Source organism: Oncorhynchus tshawytscha, linkage group LG16 (genome assembly GCF_018296145.1).
Source record: "Oncorhynchus tshawytscha isolate Ot180627B linkage group LG16, Otsh_v2.0, whole genome shotgun sequence".
Taxonomy (NCBI): Eukaryota; Metazoa; Chordata; class Actinopteri; order Salmoniformes; family Salmonidae; genus Oncorhynchus; species Oncorhynchus tshawytscha.
The window spans coordinates 58,784,600-58,803,436 of NC_056444.1; positions in this window are offsets into that span (position 1 = coordinate 58,784,600).

Here is an 18,837-nt window from a genome sequence, read left to right on the forward strand (position 1 = left end):
CTGTCTGCCTGTGAGTCTGCTTGGATCTCATTAGTGTGCGGGCAGAAGAGCAGTGTCCTTTAGGTAAGCTCCCTAACCCCCCCTGGGAGACATGCAAGAACCAACACCGAATACCATAGTATACCTGTGTTAGCTTCTCTTCCTTTCCAGTGAGCTCCTAGCTATCTATCATGTTTAGATACAGGTAAATGGCAAAACACTTGAGTAAATGAGGGATACAAAGTATATTGAAAGCAGGTGCTTCCACAGTGGTGTGGTTCCTGAGTTAATTAAGCATTTAACATGTATAAAAAGACATTTGACTTTGAAAGAGGCGTCTCCCTATGAACCTTTTACTGCAGTGGGCTAAAACCGGGTCACACGGAGTGTTTCTTGGTCGTCTTAAACAAATCTACTTTGAAACAAAGGTATCCACCTCACACACATGGTTATGGGCTTTAAAAAAGAAGACACCTTTACCATGTCAGATATAGAGTTGAAATGCTTATTTTCCACCCCAATATGAAACGTTATATACATCACAAAAGACTGAAATATAACAAAACCTTTTGACATAGAAACATCGGATTTTCGTCGTATAAGCTTTTAACAATTTATTAATGATAAAATGATAAAAAATATTAGTATTCCACCCATGAACCTTAAGAGGGTGCTTTTGGTCATTGACCGCAGGAAAGGGCTATGACACTTTATTTTGGTGTTTGGTTTATTCTGGCAGTTACCTGTAGATACTGTATACAGGTAGATTACTACCAGTCATTCTAACCTGACCTAACTCCATGAATTAGTGCAACAACTCCTCCGTACAGAAGAGGATACTGTTGCTTTACTCTCAAGACATCACCCTGGGCAAAGGAAATTCAGTACATTGTTTTCTGAAAACTTGCTCCTTTAAATAGGGCTTTTCGTTGAGTTGTGTGACAAATGACCTTTTAATGGCACTACATAAAACATAAACATCTAATTCCGGCATTGCTTTTGTTTGTTTCCCATAGCTGTTCTAGAAGGCATACTTTTTTTAACCAGCCCTGGTAAGAAGAAAACAACTAGCCATGTAATTTGCAATGGAGTGGAGGTATAAATAAGAATGAGAGGTTGGAAAAAGAAGAGGATAAAAACAGCTGACAAAGAAAGGGAATATATTTGAGCTCCCCAGTGCTGGCTGCGGTGGCAGCTGCCCACAGGAAGTGGACTCCAGTCTCCAGGAAGAGGGCTCTTGAAGGCCTAATCAGCAGGGCGCGGCAGGATGTCACACACAACGGGAGGAAGTGCGGGCCGGCTGCCCGGCTCCAGTCAGTCTGGGGTGGGACACAGGGGGCACGGGCCAGCGGCGGGGCAAGGAGAAGCTCCCCTCCGACTCAGGGTGGCCCTGTCCCCAGGGGAAGGTCTCTACAACCCCCAACAGCAGCTTCTGCAACCCCTATGGTTGCTGCCCCTCCCCTCCCCTTCCTTCAGTCCAGCTGTGGGTCATTACCCAGCGCCTCTCGTTAAAGTTGGTTGGCACTCAGGCCCGGCATTGTGTCGCCACCGTTGTGTTTGCGTGGCTCTCTGATGTGCCACAGACAGCCCAAACCCAGCTCAGCCCAGCACAAGCTCTGCCCAGCCTCCTTGACACATACGGCCCACACATTTCCCATGGGCTTCCCTGTTTACTCACTCACATGGCACATGCCTCATATCACCCACAGTTCTTTGTGGTGCTGCGGTCAGGGAGCTGATGCCACTGAGGCAACCAAACAAAGCTGTCAGCCTGTGTCAACTAGCTACAGTACTCAACCTCATGACTGAATATTATGGTCATCATGCATACTCATCAAAATCAAATATTAGACAATTAATTATGTAAAGGACAATAAACAACACTTTGTCCACAATAATATAATGTAAGGCCTTATAATCCCAAATATATGACTTGTCCCACCAGCTGTCAGACTTGATTGCTGATGTTCCTGTGGGAGAGGATGAGGTCCTCTGGGCCAGGTGTGGGTTCCTCCGTGGGGTCATGTGGGGGCTGGGAGCTGGCCTTGGTGACTCCCTCCCTCCCTCTCATTCCCCTCCCTCTCTCCTTGGGTCTAATCTCTTTAGAGCCCCACAGCTGGGTCATAACGGAAGGATCGTGATGAGGCCTCTCCCCAGGCCCTGTAACGGTTATCTGTGTTTTAGTGCACCTCACTGACTCACCATAGCCACTTCACACACAAGCGCTCACATAAAACCCTTGTACATCCACACTGAACAATGCCCAAATACCCTTACACAAAACCTTTACACCGTGTCAACGTTTAAAATGTTGTGGTACCAAGTCACCATCTTTGCACACAATTAATGACACTCATGGGGGGGGAGACTATAGAGTTAAACATAGAGAAAAGATAATATCTCCTAGACAGCCTGTTGAAATGTACAGAGGTAAGGGGAGTAGGTACTTGGAAGAGGTATTACTGGGACATTGACAGATCACTGCTGTGCAGTTAGGAGGTATTTACCTTAAGCAACAGGAAACACACAAACACCTAACACATCCATAGAGTCCCATCAAGAAGGAATTAGTCTACTCACCCCCGCACCCCCCACCCCTTTTCTTATCTCTTCTTCTATGGCTGTGGGAGATGTAGGTTAATGGGGAATTCTACATAAATAGACCTACTGGTGGACTTGTAGTGAGTGGCTTGGATAAATAATGGACATTTTTGTCATTGGCACCAGATGTCTATGCTTCAGCCTGCACACCTTTTCTGCAATAGTAAGGCCTGTGGTCCGGCAGGCACTAGCAGGCCTTTCCCTCTCTGCTGTGCCTTGGTTACTGGCTCTCCAGGCTCATTTGCTGTATTGTAAAGGACCGGCAGAGGCCCCCAGCATCCTCCACGGGCCTCGGGAATGCTTTCACTCCACAGCACAATGAGGGTAGTTTAGGTCCACAACTTTCCCAGCATTGTCATGCTAAGAGCTGCTCGGAGGAAGAAAAACGCCCATTAGCATTTGAAGGAGTTCTCAACATCTGAGAGAGAAGGAGTTCAGAGACAGAAACACACACAAAAAGGAAGGAGCTGGGTCTCTCTTTCTCTGTCTCTTCCTTCTTTCACTCCCTCAGGCTTTCTATCTCTTTCACTCACATTCATTCTTTCCCTCTTTCCTTCTCATCTTTCTCTCTCACCCCTTGTCTGTTTCCATTTTGTTGTAGAGGCTTTGCCATCTGTTGAAAGCTCTGCATTGGGTCCAGAGAAGCAGGAATATAGACAAATAAGTGGTTTTTTAAAGGGAAAATTGAAGTGTTAAACTTGATTGATTTTCAAGTGCCCAGCTGCACCCCTGATAACTATAGAAATGTATCATTAAATGAATTGGTTAATTATTGATTATTTAACTAATTAATCATTCAAATATTGATGGATTAAGCCACCTACATGAATGTTTACAGTGACAGCAATGAACAGCCAGTAAAACACAAACGTTCAGGTATACTCTGTGTGTGAGCTACAAACAGTACATAGACTGTTCACATAAATTCAGATTTTTTTTTACATACATGCATGTATACATCCCCACAGCATATCATTCTAAGATAAAGGGCCAGATAAATAACTCATGCAGCCTGTTTGCACAACCCCAAACAGGCCCGGATAGTCTTACCCAACGGCAACAATCATCAGCCATACATTAGGATGGATTTGCTCCACAGAGACCATTCCCCAGATCCATGTCATTTATCTTGGCTGCGCTGAGCAGAGGAGAATGAAAAGCAAGAAGACATTTGGCCAGGCCTCTCACATCGCATGCAGCTTTATTACAGTCATAGCCACAGCATGGAGGGGGATTATGTAGAGTTCATGTCAGCCAGTGGCAGTAGCAGACGAGTGAAGTGAAATCCCTGCGATTATAGTTTGTTATTCATATGCTTTTGTTGAGCGTGTATCATTGAGTCACAGTCACCAGAATTTGAACTCTTAGAAGTAAAGGAGCATCGAAGAGCCTTTTGGGGTTTAAAAGATTGCCACTGTCGGGGAACATTTTCAGGTCTGAAAAGGTTATTTGTGGAACCCCTACATAAACCTTTTTGTGTTGGGAGGGGTTAAAGGTTAAGTACGTAAGATTTTTCTATTATATGTAAATAGTTTATGATTAGTGAATGGCATTATGTAGTTATTTTGTTGGATACTTCTCTCTATTAGCTTAAATCTAAAAAAAAACATTTTAGCTGTCACACTAGCTGTTCGGTCCAAACAGATTCACAAACCATGTGAATTTGTTGCGCTCTGCAGACGCTGTCCCCCTCAGAGTCATGTGTTGCTAGGCAACCCCCTGCACTTGCCTGGGAAAGCCTACTCCCTCGGTGGCTAAAGACAGTGTGAGAAACAAACATTTGTGCTATGAAATTAAATAAATACTGTATTTTGACCCACAAAAGTTATTTGCTAGATTCAAGATAGTGCTGTTAGACAAAGTAAGGAAAGTGAAATTCAAAACGTAATGTCCTTTATTGGGATTTGCAGCTGTTGTTAGTAATTAATCTTCTGGCTTCTGATATGACTGACTACATCTTTAAATGCTTTACCTTTTCTTAATAATACATTGTAGCGGTGGAAGCCTATCAGAAGATTGGAGGTGTGGCTTATTGGAGGCGTGGCTTTCAGATGGTTATTTTTGGCCACCCGTGAGAGTAAATGTAAGTCCTGTTCTTCATTGAAAATTGAGATTTTCCTTGAATATTTATGCATATTACATATTATAATATAATATCAATAAGATTCAAGTTACGCATAGATTATATGATATAGTGATAACTATTCCAGCATTGGGATTTGCATAGGCTCTTGTGGAAATCATACACCTCTGTAAACCTAATTTAAGCTACAAAATTGTCAGTGTTCAACCTTAACATGTGATGACAATACAACAGAACAGATGAACAGGTATGACATTTACTCACACGGGTGGCCAAAAACAACAATATGGAAACATTACAAAATGCAACATTGGGCTTCACTAACCACTTTTCCATCCACAGTTGTTATGCGGGCAAAGTCATATCGTTTAAAAATAAATCACGAAAGCTGTGATGGAAACAGGAAGTTCCGGGAGAATTTTATAAATGCTGACAGATAATTTGTTTGTTCGACAAGGTGGGATCTTTTTGTTGGTAAATTTAATTATGCGAGAAATGGCGGTGGAAACACCTTAATGCGCAGGTATTGATATAATAATAATAATCTTATTCTGGTGACATGATGATCGATGCTTGACTGCGTTTGACAAATAAAAATATTCTCGCTTTTATCTATAATAATCTCATCATGTAGACTAGCCTAGACCAGAGGAGGCACATTTGCTATTTAATGCAACAGTTGTTGTTACAAAACTATTGGCAGAGTTGAAAATGAAATAAAAACACATTGAACTTTAGATATTTTTTCGGAACATGAAAACTTAAGCGGAAAAGTCAATTTTGTGCGCATTACATCATCACACACTGATTTTTATCAACACCAAATCCATTTGGTGGAAACACACCACTGGTGGGGAATTGCTCATACTTTCTTTATGCAGATTCAAGAATATTCACATGAAATTCTGGAGCCATTTGGATGGAAACCTAGCTAATGGTAGGAAAAATGTGTGGTAAAAAAATAAGAAATTTGATTAAAATCACATCAAAAATGGATCAAAAACATTTACATGTGAAGAGAAATATTACATAATGGTATATACAGTGGGGAGAACAAGTATTTGATACACTGCCGATTTTGCAGGTTTTCCTATTTACAAAGCATGTAGAGGTCTGTACATTTTATCATAGGTACACTTCAACTGTGAGAGACGGAATCTAAAACAAAAATCCAGAAAATCACATTGTATGATTTTTAAGTAATTCATTTGCATTTTATTGCATGACATAAGTATTTGATACATCAGAAAAGCATAACTTAATATTTGGTACAGAAACCTTTGTTTGCAATTACAGAGATCATACGTTTCCTGTAGTTCTTGACCAGGTTCGCACACACTGCAGCAGGGATTTTGGCCCACTCCTCCATACAGACCTTCTCCAGGTCCTTCAGGTTTCGGGGCTGTTGCTGGGCAATACAGACTTTCAGCTCCCTCCAAAGATTTTCTATTGGGTTCAGGTCTGGAGACTGGCTAGGCCACTCCAGGACCTTGAGATGCTTCTTACGGAGCCACTCCTTAGTTGCCCTGGCTGTGTGTTTTTCGGGTCGTTGTCATGCTGGAAGACCCAGCCACGACCCATCTTCAATGCTCTTACTGAGGGAAGGAGGTTGTTGGCCAAGATCTCGCGATACATGGCCCCATCCATCCTCCCCTCAATACAGTGCAGTCGTCCTATCCCCTTTTGCAGAAAAGCATCCACAAAGAATGATGTTTCCACCTCCATGCTTCACGTGTTGGGATGGTGTTCTTGGGGTTGTAGTAGTTCTGGGTGATCCCTCACCTTCCCCATGATCATTGATGCCCCACGAGGTGAGATCTTGCATGGAGCCCCAGACCAAGGGTGATTGACTGTCATCTTGAACTTCTTCCATTTTCTAATAATTGCACCAGCAGTTGTTGCCTTCTCACCAAGCTGCTTGCCTTGAATTGAATGTTTATTTCTCAATTCATTTCCACATAATATTTCAAGTTATGTACTTGCATGGATAGCTACAACACATGCCTGTGTAGAGGACCAATGTGGTCTCAGACAAGTGGACAGTTTTTAAAAATGTTTTAGAAGCTACTGACTCCTCAATAATCATACCAACACATAATAAATACTACTAAGAGATACATCTGGGTTAAAGGGGATGTAGTGCTTGGCATGATTCTTCAGCTTGCATTTTTACAACGTTGGGTCTCACAGGGTTTAAAACAACAACCCAACTAAGTGACACAATGCCTGCAACCTGTTAGGTCATCCAAACAACCCAGCATTTTTAAGAGTGTAGGCTAGGTTGAAGATGTAGCTGACTACACCTAATAATCAGAAACAAATGAAATTACTATCACAAAAGGCTACAGTCATATCTTGGCTTGACAGACAATGTTGTATTATTCAACACTGCTATTTAAACAGTACTCATGTAGGAATGGGTAAAAGTTGCTAACTATCCCATAAATCCATCGCCGAAAAACTCATTTTCTGTGTCTGGCAGTGCAACAAATCCAACAGCAAAATAAATGAAAAGTGGTCTGCACGCGACAGTAAAGAGGTTTCTCCAGGAATCCGAACCAAAAGTGCAAATATAAACTCCTTGACTGCTATGTTTCCTTGAGGAACTCCAGGGTTCCTCGAGTCACCCTTAATTCTAAGAGTGTGTGACACAGTTAAAGTGAAAGCTCTCCCTCCTCTCATCACTTTCCCATTCACCCTTTTTAGCAGAGAGCAGCTAGTTAGTCAGGGAGGGAGCCACTTTCAGGCACAACACGCCTGTTTACAGCCCTCTTAACAGCCCATAATGAGGCCTCTTCACACACCCGGTCGCTGGCTTTACAACCACATTGCCTGTGTTAATTACTGCCTGTAACTGACACCAGCCTGTCACTTTTACTGAGTGCTTCTTCTCCCTAGTTCCCTCTTTAACAAACCAAAGTTCTCCTTCTCGGCCTGTTAGGGACATTACAACAGCCAACCACAGGTTTAATGACTGGAGAGAGACCTGAGCTCTAGAGCATTGCTTCATCACAGGTGACTGAGGGGGAAATGTGTAATGTCCCAAAAATGTCCTGAATTCAACAGAGGAGAGGACATAATGTAAGGTAGATTTTGAGAGTGCTGAGGCAAATCCTTTAAAATTGTTGTAATGACTATGTCCATGCAGAGCCAGGAGATGGGATGACTAATCCTAGCACCTGCTTCACACTGGAGGCTGTTCTGCACTGTAAGGACAAAAGATAGGAGGGGGGGGGGGCTGTTCCAAGGACGGATGGAAACATTGAGCAAAACAATGACAGCAGTGACAGCTAAACATGTGGACCTGATCTGCAGCTGCGAGTTTCACTGTGTGTGTGTGTGTGTGTGTGTGTGTGTGTGTGTGTGTGTGTGTGTGTGTGTGTGTGTGTGTGTGTGTGTGTGTGTGTGTGTGTGTGTGTGTGTGTGTGTGTGTGTGTGTGTGTGCGTGTGCGTGCGTGTGCGTGTGTGCGAGTGTGTGCTGAACAAGTGCTGAACAAACATAAAGATCGTTCACACTTAAACAGATATCATATGCCAACAGGTGTTATGTACTGTACAGTATGCAGGACTATGCAAACTACATGTGATACTGACTCCTACTGATGGACCATCCAGCCAGACGAGAAACCTGAGTAAACCTGACAGAGAGAGCAGACTGTCCCCATGAGGAATGCCACGTTACCCTGACCACTGTACCCACATGTCCCAGGTGCCTCTCATTTCTGGTAATGCAGCTCACATCTGGTAGTCAAAGAACCATTTGGAGGATAGCAGTGGGAACTGACGAGTCTTTCTGAGAAAGGACATAGCAGGAGGCGTGCAGTCTAATGTGAAAACTAGTCTCTTTGTCTTTGTCCCACTTCAAATCAAATCACTTGGGAACAGGAACTCATATGGTGGACGGAGGTCAACTGATGTCTCCAGGGAAGCCCGGAGGTTGACACTAAACGCTGCCTATGTAAAGAGAGGAAGGCACTGCTACAGGGGTTAGGACTACCTATAATGTCTGGTTGTAAACCCAAATAATGAACAGGAAGCCTGTATAGCAATATGGGACAGTTGAAGTGCCTATTGTAGCCATACTGGTTAAAAGGTTTTGTACTGGTTCGCAGCTGGCTTGCGACATAGCTGGGAAGCCCCAAATGTTCCAGTAATTAAAAGTCAGATGAAAGTAGATTTATGTGTATTCTGTTGAGTTTGTTTTCAGCATTGGTCAATGAGAGTAATGTTCATAAATCACTGCATGTGCTTTGCCATATCTTTTGGGTTCCAAAATCCCCCTGGGTTTGTTTTTTAGTCAGTACATAAAGGCCAAAACAAAACATTTCTGTATTTATGAGCAAGCCAGCATGAGGCTTTGTATGACAGAGCATTTTGGCCATCAGACAGTGTGATGTTGGGTCATTAGTATTCTGGCTCACCATAGTACAACCTGCAAGGACACCCATAACACCATGGAGTAGTGCCTGTCTGCAGCAGAGATAACCAGATATATCCAATGAGATGTCCTCTGAGCTGATTAACACAAAGCCATCACCACCAGATGTTGTTGCATTTCTACTCTCATTTGCCTGTTGCCTTGTCTCTCTGTCCTTTTACGACACAACACCTGGCTCTGTTCATCGTTGGCTGGTGTTGTGTGCCTCAAGGCCCCAGGCCGCTCCTCAAGCCAGGGATCTCTTCTCCTCTCCTCTCTTCTCTTCTTTTACCAGGTAAGTTGACTGAGAACACATTCTCGTTTACAGCAACGACCTGGGGATTAGTTACAGGAGAGAGAAAGGGGGATGAATGAGCTAATTGGAAACTGGGGATTATTAAGTGGCCATGATGGTATGAGGGCCAGATTCCAAATTTAGCCAGGACACAAGGCCATAGGATCTTTAGTGTCCACAGAGAGTCAGGACGCCCGTTTAACATCCCATCCGAAAGACAGCATCCTACACAGGGCAATGTCCCCAATCACTGACATCGGGAATTTCCACAAAAATAATTGGACTAGGGGAAAGAGAGCCCCCTACGGGGACCTCCAACACCACTTTCAGCAGCATCTGGTTTCCCATCCAGGGACCGACCAGGACCAACCCTATTTAGCTTCAGAGGCAAGCCAGCAGTGGTATGCAAGGTGGTATCCTCCGCTCTTCTCCCCTCCCCTCCCCTCCTCTTCTCTCGCCTCCTCTCCTCTCTGCTCCTCAGCCAGGAGCTATAACCCTCCACAGCTAACGTCACTAAGGGCCTCTGGGCTGCTCTAGGGCTGGCTGATCAACAATGCATTATGCAGAGAGCCATTGGCCAGCTGTGTTCAGCTGTGCTCTTATTAATAGTCCAAGGGAGAGTGAGGCCCACGCATGAAAGAAAGGACTCACTCTATTTTCAGGCAGTGTGGCAGCATGTACTGTACGACCTCTGTCTGATTCTTGAAGCGTCTTGGACATCCTGTCAAAGCTCTTGCTCAACGATGCCAAAAGCACATTTAGCCAACCATAGCATTAGCAGCATGTGATGTCATGATAGCTTCTCACGCTATTCTTAGGTTTGACTGAATATTTCTAAGGTTTGACTGAACAATGCATAATAGCAGCAGAGGGTACAGATGTAGGATCTTAATTTGAGCCAGTTTGCTACAGCAGGAAAAGAATCCTGCAGCAACAGGAAATGCGAATTATGTGGATTATAGTTAATGAAAATATTTGTCAGGGTTGATACATTTTTCGTAAGGGAAAATCAACTCTGAAATTTCAAAGTGGAAATGACAAACTTCAGAAGCCTTTTTTAACCTCAAATACACTACAAATGTAAAATGTCCTGCATAGCAGAAAAGTTATACTTTATCAGGGTGATCAAATTAAATCAAATTAAGGCTCTTTGCTATTATACAGAATAAAATGATCAATTTCCAGTGGATTGACAATGAAACCCTGTTTAAAGTATCATTATTTTCAAATGAAGCCATCCAGAGTTGGCTACAATTCCAATGTTATCCTACAGAAGAGGCAGAACACATTACAGTAAATAATAAGGCTAAACTCCAATGTAATGATAGAGGATAAACACATTTTCATGGAAAGAATATAGGAAGGTATAATGTTTATGAATGACATTGTAAACAACGACGGTAGTATTATGTCACGTGTGCAATTCATCATAGTGCATGGAGATGTATGCTCAACGCAAAATTATAACTAACTCATTGCAGCTCTGCCACAAAAATGGAAGAGGCCACCTATTAAAAAGGTTTTGTCTGCCACCTATTAAAAATCATAAATGGCTTAAAATTACCAATAGAAATCGTCAAATGTATCAATTTCACTTATGGTCAAGAGAGTTATAAACAATACCTCATACAATTCAAGATAGTTGGAACAGATGTCTCAATATCATGGAATCGGGTTTATGAACTGATATACAAAGCAACAATTGACGTGTAAATTAATTCTACTCAATTTAAGCTACTGAATAAAATTCTCACCACAAAAATAATGTTCAGTACACAGTATTGAACAGTCAGCCCTGTGCAGACTATGCCATGCGGAAACAGAATCAAAAGAGCATCTCTCTGTCACGAACGTCATCAGGGAAATGACCGGACCAAGGTGCAGCGTGGTGAGCGTACATTTCTTTTTATTTTGAATGTCGCCAACAAAAACAAGAAACAACAAAACTAACGTGAAGCTTACTAGGGATATACAGGCCACTAACAAAGACAACTACCCACAACTAAGGTGGAAAAACAGGCTAGCTAAGTATGATTCCCAATCAGAAAAAACGATAGACAGCTGTCCCTGATTGAGAACCATACCCGGCCAAAACATAGAAACAGAAAACATAGAAATAAAGCAACTAGAATGCCCACCCTAGTCACACCCTGGCCTAACCAAAATAGAGAATAAATGCCAGGGCGTGACAGTACCCCCCCAAAGGTGCGGACTCCGGCCGCAAAATCTGACTCTATAGGGGAGGGTCCGGGTGGGCATCTACTTCGGAGGCGGCTCCGGTGCGGGACGCAGACCCCGCTCCACCTCTGGCTCACCCCACTTTGGTGGCGCCACTGGTGCGGGGGACCTTGTCGCCGCCATTGGACCGGGGACCTTCTCCGCAGGCCCCGGACTGGGGAGCTTCTCCGCAGGCCCCGGACTGGGGACCCTCGTCGCAGGCCCCGGACTGGGGACCCTCGTCGCTGCAGGCCCCGGACTGGGGACCCCAGCTGCAGGCCCCGGACTGGAGACTGTTGCTGGAGGCCCCGGACTGCGGATCAATACTGGAGGCTTCGTGCCATGGATCCTAACTGCAGGCTCCGGGCCATGGATCATCACTGGAGGCTTCGTGCCATGGATCATCACTGGGGGCTTCATGCCATGGATCATCACAGGAGGCTTCGTGCCATGGATCATCACTGGAGGCTTCGTGCCATGGATCATCACTGGGGGCTTCATGCCATGGATCATCACAGGAGGCTTCGTGCCATGGATCATCACTGGAGGCTTCTGGCCATGGATCATCACTGGAGTGAGGAGACGAATATAGGCAGCCTGGTGCGTGGAGCTGCCACAGGGCTTACCAGGCTAGGGAGACATACAGGAGGCCTGGTTCTGGGAGCAGGCACAGGACTCATCAGGCTGGGGAGACATACAGGAGGCCTGGTTCTGGGAGCAGGCACAGGACTCACCAGGCTGGGGAGGCCTGGTTCTGGGAGAGGCACAGGACTCACCAGGCTGGGGAGGCCTGGTTCTGGGAGCAGGGCTGGGGAGACAGGAGGCCTGGTTCTGGGAGCAGGCACAGGACTCACCAGGCTGGGGAGACATACTGGAGGCTTGGTTCTTGGAGTAGGCACCGGATACACTGGGCCATGGGGGCGCAGTGGAGGTCTCGAGCGTAGAGCCTGCACAACCCCTCCTGGCTGGATGGTAACCTTCGCCCTGCAAATGTGGGGCGCTGGCACAGGACGCACTGGGCTGTGCAGACGCACCGAAGACACAGTGAGCAGAGCCGGTGCAGGATATCCTGGGCCGAAGAGACGCACTGGAGGCCAGGCGCGCTGAGCCGGCACCATCCGTCCTGGCTGGATGCCCACTCTAGTCTGTCCAATGCGGGGACCTGGAAAGTAGCACCCCGGGCTGTGATTGCGCACTGGAGACACTGTGCGCTCCACTGCATAACACTACGGTAAGCACGGGGAGTTGGCTCAGGTCTCCAACCTGACTCAGCCAATCTCCTCGTGTGCCCCCCCCCAATTAGTTTTTTTGGGGGGAGGGGTCTGCCTCTCGTGCCTGCTCCGCTGTGTCAACTCCTCGTACTGTCGCTGCTCTGCTTTCGCTGCCTCTATCTCCTCCCTTGGACGCCGATACTCTCCAGCCTTTGCCCAGGGTCCCTTGCCTTCCAAGATCTCCTCCCATGTCCATTCCTCCAGAAAACACTGCTCCTCCCGGCCATGCCTCTTGGTCTGTTTGTGGTGGGTCCGTTTGATTCCCAATCAGAGACTACGAAAGACAGCTGTCCCTGATTGAGAACCATACCCAGTTCAAAACATAGAAACAGAAAACATAGAAATAAAGCAACTAGAATGCCCACCCTAGTTACACCCTGGCCTAACCAAAATAGAGAATAAAAGCCTCTCTATGGCCAGGGAGTGACACTGTCGTTTTTTTTCTCTTCTCATTTATATAGGGGGTAGATCAGCTTTAATATTGCTGATAGATTGTAGCTTCCATCAATGTAATTATTTGTATCATTTTCAATCACCCGTTTATTTTTGGGTTATATAAACTCTATATAAAAATCCTCTCACTGTCAACTGCGTTTATTTTAGGCAAACTTAACATGTGCAAATATTTGTATGAACATAACAAGATTCAACAACTGAGACATCAACTGAACAAATTCCAAAGACATGTGACTAACAGAAATTGAATAATGTGCCAATGAACAAAGGGGGGGTCAAAATCAAAATTAACAGTCAGTATCTGGTGTGGCCACCAGCTGCATTAAGTACTGCAGTGCATCTCCTCCTCATGGACTGCACCAGATTTGCCAGTTCTTGCTGTGAGATTTTACCCCACTCTTCCACCAAAGCACTTGCAAATTCCCGGACCATTCTGGGGGGAATGGCCCTAGCCCTCCCCTCCGATCCAACAGGTTCCAGACGTGCTCAATGGGATTGAGATCCGGGCTCTTCGTTGGCCATGGCAGAGCACTGACATTCCTGTCTTGCAGGAAATCACACACAGAACGAGCAGTATGGCTGGTGGCATTATCATGCTGGAGGGCCATGTTAGGGTGAGCCTGTAGGAAGGGTACCACATGAGGGAGGAGGATGTCTTCCCTGTAATGCACAGCATTGAGATTGCCTGCAATGACAACAAGCACAGTCCGATGATGCTGTAACACACCGCCCCAGACCATGACGGACCCTCCACCTCCAAATCGATCCCACTCCAGAGTACAGGCCTCGGTGTAACGCTCATTCCTTCGATGATAAACGCGAATCCGACCACCACCCCTGGTGAGACAAAACCGCGACTCGTCAGTGAAGAGCACTTTTTGCCAGTCCTGTCTGTTCCATCGGCGGTGGGTTTATGCCCATAGGCAACGTTGTTGCCGGTGATGTTTGTTGAGGACCTGCCTTACAACAGGCCTACAAGCACTCAGTCCAGCCTCTCTCAGCCTATTGCAGACAGTCTGAGCACTGATGGAGGGATTGTGTGTTCCTGGTGTAACTCAGGCAGTTGTTGCCATCCTGTACCTGTCCCGCAGGTGTGATGTTCGGATGTACTGATCCTGTGCAGGTGTTGCCACTGCGAGGACGATCAGCTGTCCATCCTATCTCCCTGTAGTGCTGTCTTAGGCGTCTCGCAGTACAGACATGGCAATTTATTGCCCTGGCCACATCTGCAGTTCTCATGCCTCCTTGCAGCATGCCTAAGGCACGTTGATATGTCATAATATACAGTAAACTGTATTGTTGGAGGATTTGAAGGACCACCCACAGTCAGTCAATAGGAAATATCATTGTGCTCTTGTGTACAATGTACATTTTTGGGGCAATTTCGTCAGAAATGTTGCAGATGGGAAGTCCTTAGTGAGACACCATGGTAGAATGAAAATTGACTGGGAAAAATAGGTTGATCTGTGGCTGTCTGAAGGTTGGAATTAATGAGAGTTAGAATAAATACATACCCACACAGTATAAATGTTTTCGGTCCTCCAATCAGGTGCTATGTTTTGTGTTTAGTTATGTATGTTTTGTGTTTAGTTATGTATGTTTTGTGTTTAGTTATGTATGTTTTGTGTTTTGGGATTCAGGCTGTGAGTGGTGTGTCTGCTGGTCCTGCTACTTATGGGTGCGCTTGTTTCCATGCCTGCCCTAGCACCGGGTGGGGCTTGGTCCTTCCCGCCCAAAATCCTTTTGGGCCATCGGTGGGGGCTTCACCCTACCAGCATCTCAGGGTGGGTGGGGGCGGGAGCCCCCACTGATGGGAGCGGTCATTCGTATTGTCTTTGTATTGTATAGTGTTGTTGTTTTAATACAAATAATAGATTAAACAAAGATCCTACACCTGTATGTTATGACAACAGAATTACCATAGATCTTTACACCAAACATTACAACCGATGACTGTGCATCTGTGTGTGTGTGTGTGTGTGTGTGTGTGTGTGTGTGTGTTTTTTTGGCGTGTGTGTGTGTGCATGTATGTATGTGTATGTGTGCGTGCATACTTGTCTGTGTGGTAGATACATGGGCCTGTCGTCCTGTGGCCCAGCTGTCTCCAAGATGTGTGTGTAGAGCAGAGCAAAGCAGAGGGCGCTCAGCACAGTGGGGGTTAGGCAGAGGCAGCATGGGCTGCTGGGCCTTTCTCTAACCAGCTGGCAGGTGCTCCATGGAGGTCTGACTGTCTGTCTACACATAAACATCACATCCACAATACAGTCACTCACTCATGCATACAAACATGACTCGTGCCTTCAAACAAAGTAACACACATGCATGCAATCAGATGTATAAGCTTTCCATAAATGCTTTATCACAACAAAAAACAGCTCCTGCCTTGTTCATTGTTGAGCGATATGGGGTTTGAAAGTCTGGCAAGCCTTGTCTTGCTCTGTGTGACAAATAGAAGAAAACCACTAGAATATTAAGGGTTTAATTGGGCAACAATTGCCGCTGGTGTGGAACCAGGTTTACAGGCTGTTCTCGAGAGCAGATGGTGTGGAACCAGGTTTACAGGCTGTTCTCGAGAGCAGATGGTGTGGAATCAGGTTTACAGGCTGTTCTCGAGAGCAGATGGTGTGGAACCAGGTTTACAGGCTGTTCTCAAGAGCAGATGGTGTGGAACCAGGTTTACAGGCTGTTCTCGAGAGCAGATGGTGTGGAACCAGGTTTACAGGCTGTTCTCGAGAGCAGATGGTGTGGAACCAGGTTTGCAGGCTGTTCTCGAGAGCAGATGGTGTGGAACCAGATTTACAGGCTGTTCTCGAGAGCAGATGGTGTGGAACCAGGTTTACAGGCTGTTCTCGAGAGCAGATGGTGTGGAACCAGGTTTGCAGGCTGTTCTCGAGAGCAGATGGTGTGGAACCAGATTTACAGGCTGTTCTCGAGAGCAGATGGTGTGGAACCAGGTTTACAGGCTGTTCTCGAGAGCAGATGGTGTGGAACCAGATTTTCAGGCTGTTCTCGAGAGCAGATGGTGTGGAACCAGGTTTACAGGCTGTATAGGCTTATACTGTATAAGTTATATGTATATATTGGGTATATATACAGTTGAAGTCGGAAGTTTAAATACACTTAGGTTGGAATCATTAAAACTCGTTTTTCAACCACTCCATAAATGTCTTGTTAACAAACTATAGTTTTGGCAAGTCGGTTAGGACATCTTCTTTGTACACGACTCAAGTAATTTTTCCAACAATTGTTTACAGACAGATTATTTCACTTATAATTCACTGTATCACAATTCCAGTGGGTCAGAAGTTTACATACCCTAAGTTGACTGTGCCATAAACAGCTTGGAAAATTCCAGAAAATTATGTCATGGCTTTAGAAGCTTCTGATAGGCTAATTGACATCATTTGAGTCAATTGGAGGTGTACCTGTGGATGTATTTCAAGGCCTACCTTCAAACTCAGTGCCTCTTTGCTTGACATCATGGGAAAATCAAAAGAACTCAGCAAAGAATTGTAGGGCACCACAAGTCTGGTTCATACTTGGAGGCAATTTCCAAATGCCTGAAAGTACCATGTTCATCTGTACAAACAATAATACGCAAGTATAAACACCATGGGACCACGCAGCCGTCATACTGCTCAGGAAGGAGATGTGTTCTGTCTCTTAGAGATGAACGTACTTTGGTGTGAAAAGTGCAAATCAATCCCAGAACAACAGCAAAGGACCTTGTGAAGATCCTGGAGGAAACGGGTACAAAAGTATCTATATCCACAGCAAAACGAGTCCTATATCGACATAACCAGAAAGGCCGCTCAGCAAGGAGGAAGCCACTGCTCCAAAACCACCATAAAAAAGCCAGACTATGGTTTTCAACTGCACATAGGGACAAAGATCATACTTTTTGGAGAAATGTCCTCTGGTCTGATGAAACAGAAATATAATTGTTTGGCCATAAGGACCATCGTTATGTTTGGAGGAAAAAGGGGGAGGCTTGCAAGCTGAAGAACACCGTCCCATCCGTGAAGCGCGGGGGTGGCAGCATCATGTTGTGGGGATGCTTTGCTGCAGGAGGGACTGGTGCACTTCCCAAAATAGATGGCATCATGAGGAAGCAAAATTATGTGGATATGTTGAAGCAACATCTCTAGACATCAGTCAGGAGGTTAAAGCTTGGGCCTTCCAAATGGACAATGACCCCAAGCATACTTCCAAAGTGGCAAAATGGCTTAAGGACAACAAAGTAAATGTATTGAATATTTGTGGGCAGAACTGAAAAAGCGTGTGCGAGCAAGGAGGCCTACAAACCTGACTCAGTTACACCAGCTCTGTCAGGAGGAATGGGCCAAAATTCACCAAACTTATTGTGGTAAGCTTGTGGAAGGCTACATGAAACGTTTGACCGAAGTTAAACAATTTAAAGACCATGCTACCAAATACTAATTGAGTGTATGTAAACTTCTGACCCACTGGGAATGTGATGAAAGAAATAAAAGCTGAAATAAATCCTTCTCTGTAATATTATTCTGACATTTCACATTCTTAAAATAAAGTGGTGATCCTAACTGACCAAAGACAGGGAATTTTTACTAAGATTAAATGTCAGGAATTGTGAAAAACTGAGTTTAAATGTATTTGGCTAAGGTGTATGTAAACTTCCGACTTCAACTGTGTAAGTTGTGTGTGTGTATGTGTGTGAGAGAGTGTGAGAGAGAGGGAGAGTGTGTGTGTGTGTGTGTGTGTGTGTGTGTGTGTGTGTGTGTGTGTGTGTGTCTGAGTGTGGTGTGTGTGTCATGGTTAGGTTAGTTTCTTATTGAATGCAGTCAATTGAGGAAGTAAACTGACATTCCAATTCAATCATTGAAAAAGGGGCATCTATTTTTAATGACTTCTCAATTAACCCCAACTGGAAAAGCTATTAAGGCCAAACCTTCAAATCACTTCCTGAATTGACTGCTGATAGAGCGAGAGAGAGAGTAAGAAAGAATGTGTGTGTGTGTGTGTGTGTGTGTGTGTGTGTGTGCGTGCGTGCGCGAGTGTGCATACATACTTAATGAGTATATACAACATACTATATACTATTAGTATACTGTAAACGAACGGTATCCTTTCAGTTGAGCATACTAGTGTAGCGCTACGCCTGTCTACCGGAAGTTGATGCTGTTGCTATGCAACCTCTTGCTAGCATAACAAATTACTAGCTAGATTTTTATTTAACTAAGCCAGTCAGTTAAGAACAAATTCTTATTTACAATGATGGCCTACACTGGACAACACTGGGCCAATTGTGCGCCACCCTATGGGCTCCGGCTGTTATATAACCTGGAATCAAACCAGTGGTGTCTGTAATGACACCTCAAGCACTGAGATGCAGTGCCTTAGACCACTGCGCTACTCGGGAGCCCAACTTTATAACTTCGTCGTGTTCGTAAATTCAATCTCGAGGGCCAGAGTACACTCTAGGCGTTCGCAAATTCAGATCCAGACACAAATGAGAGAACACCTCACTCTGACCATTTTA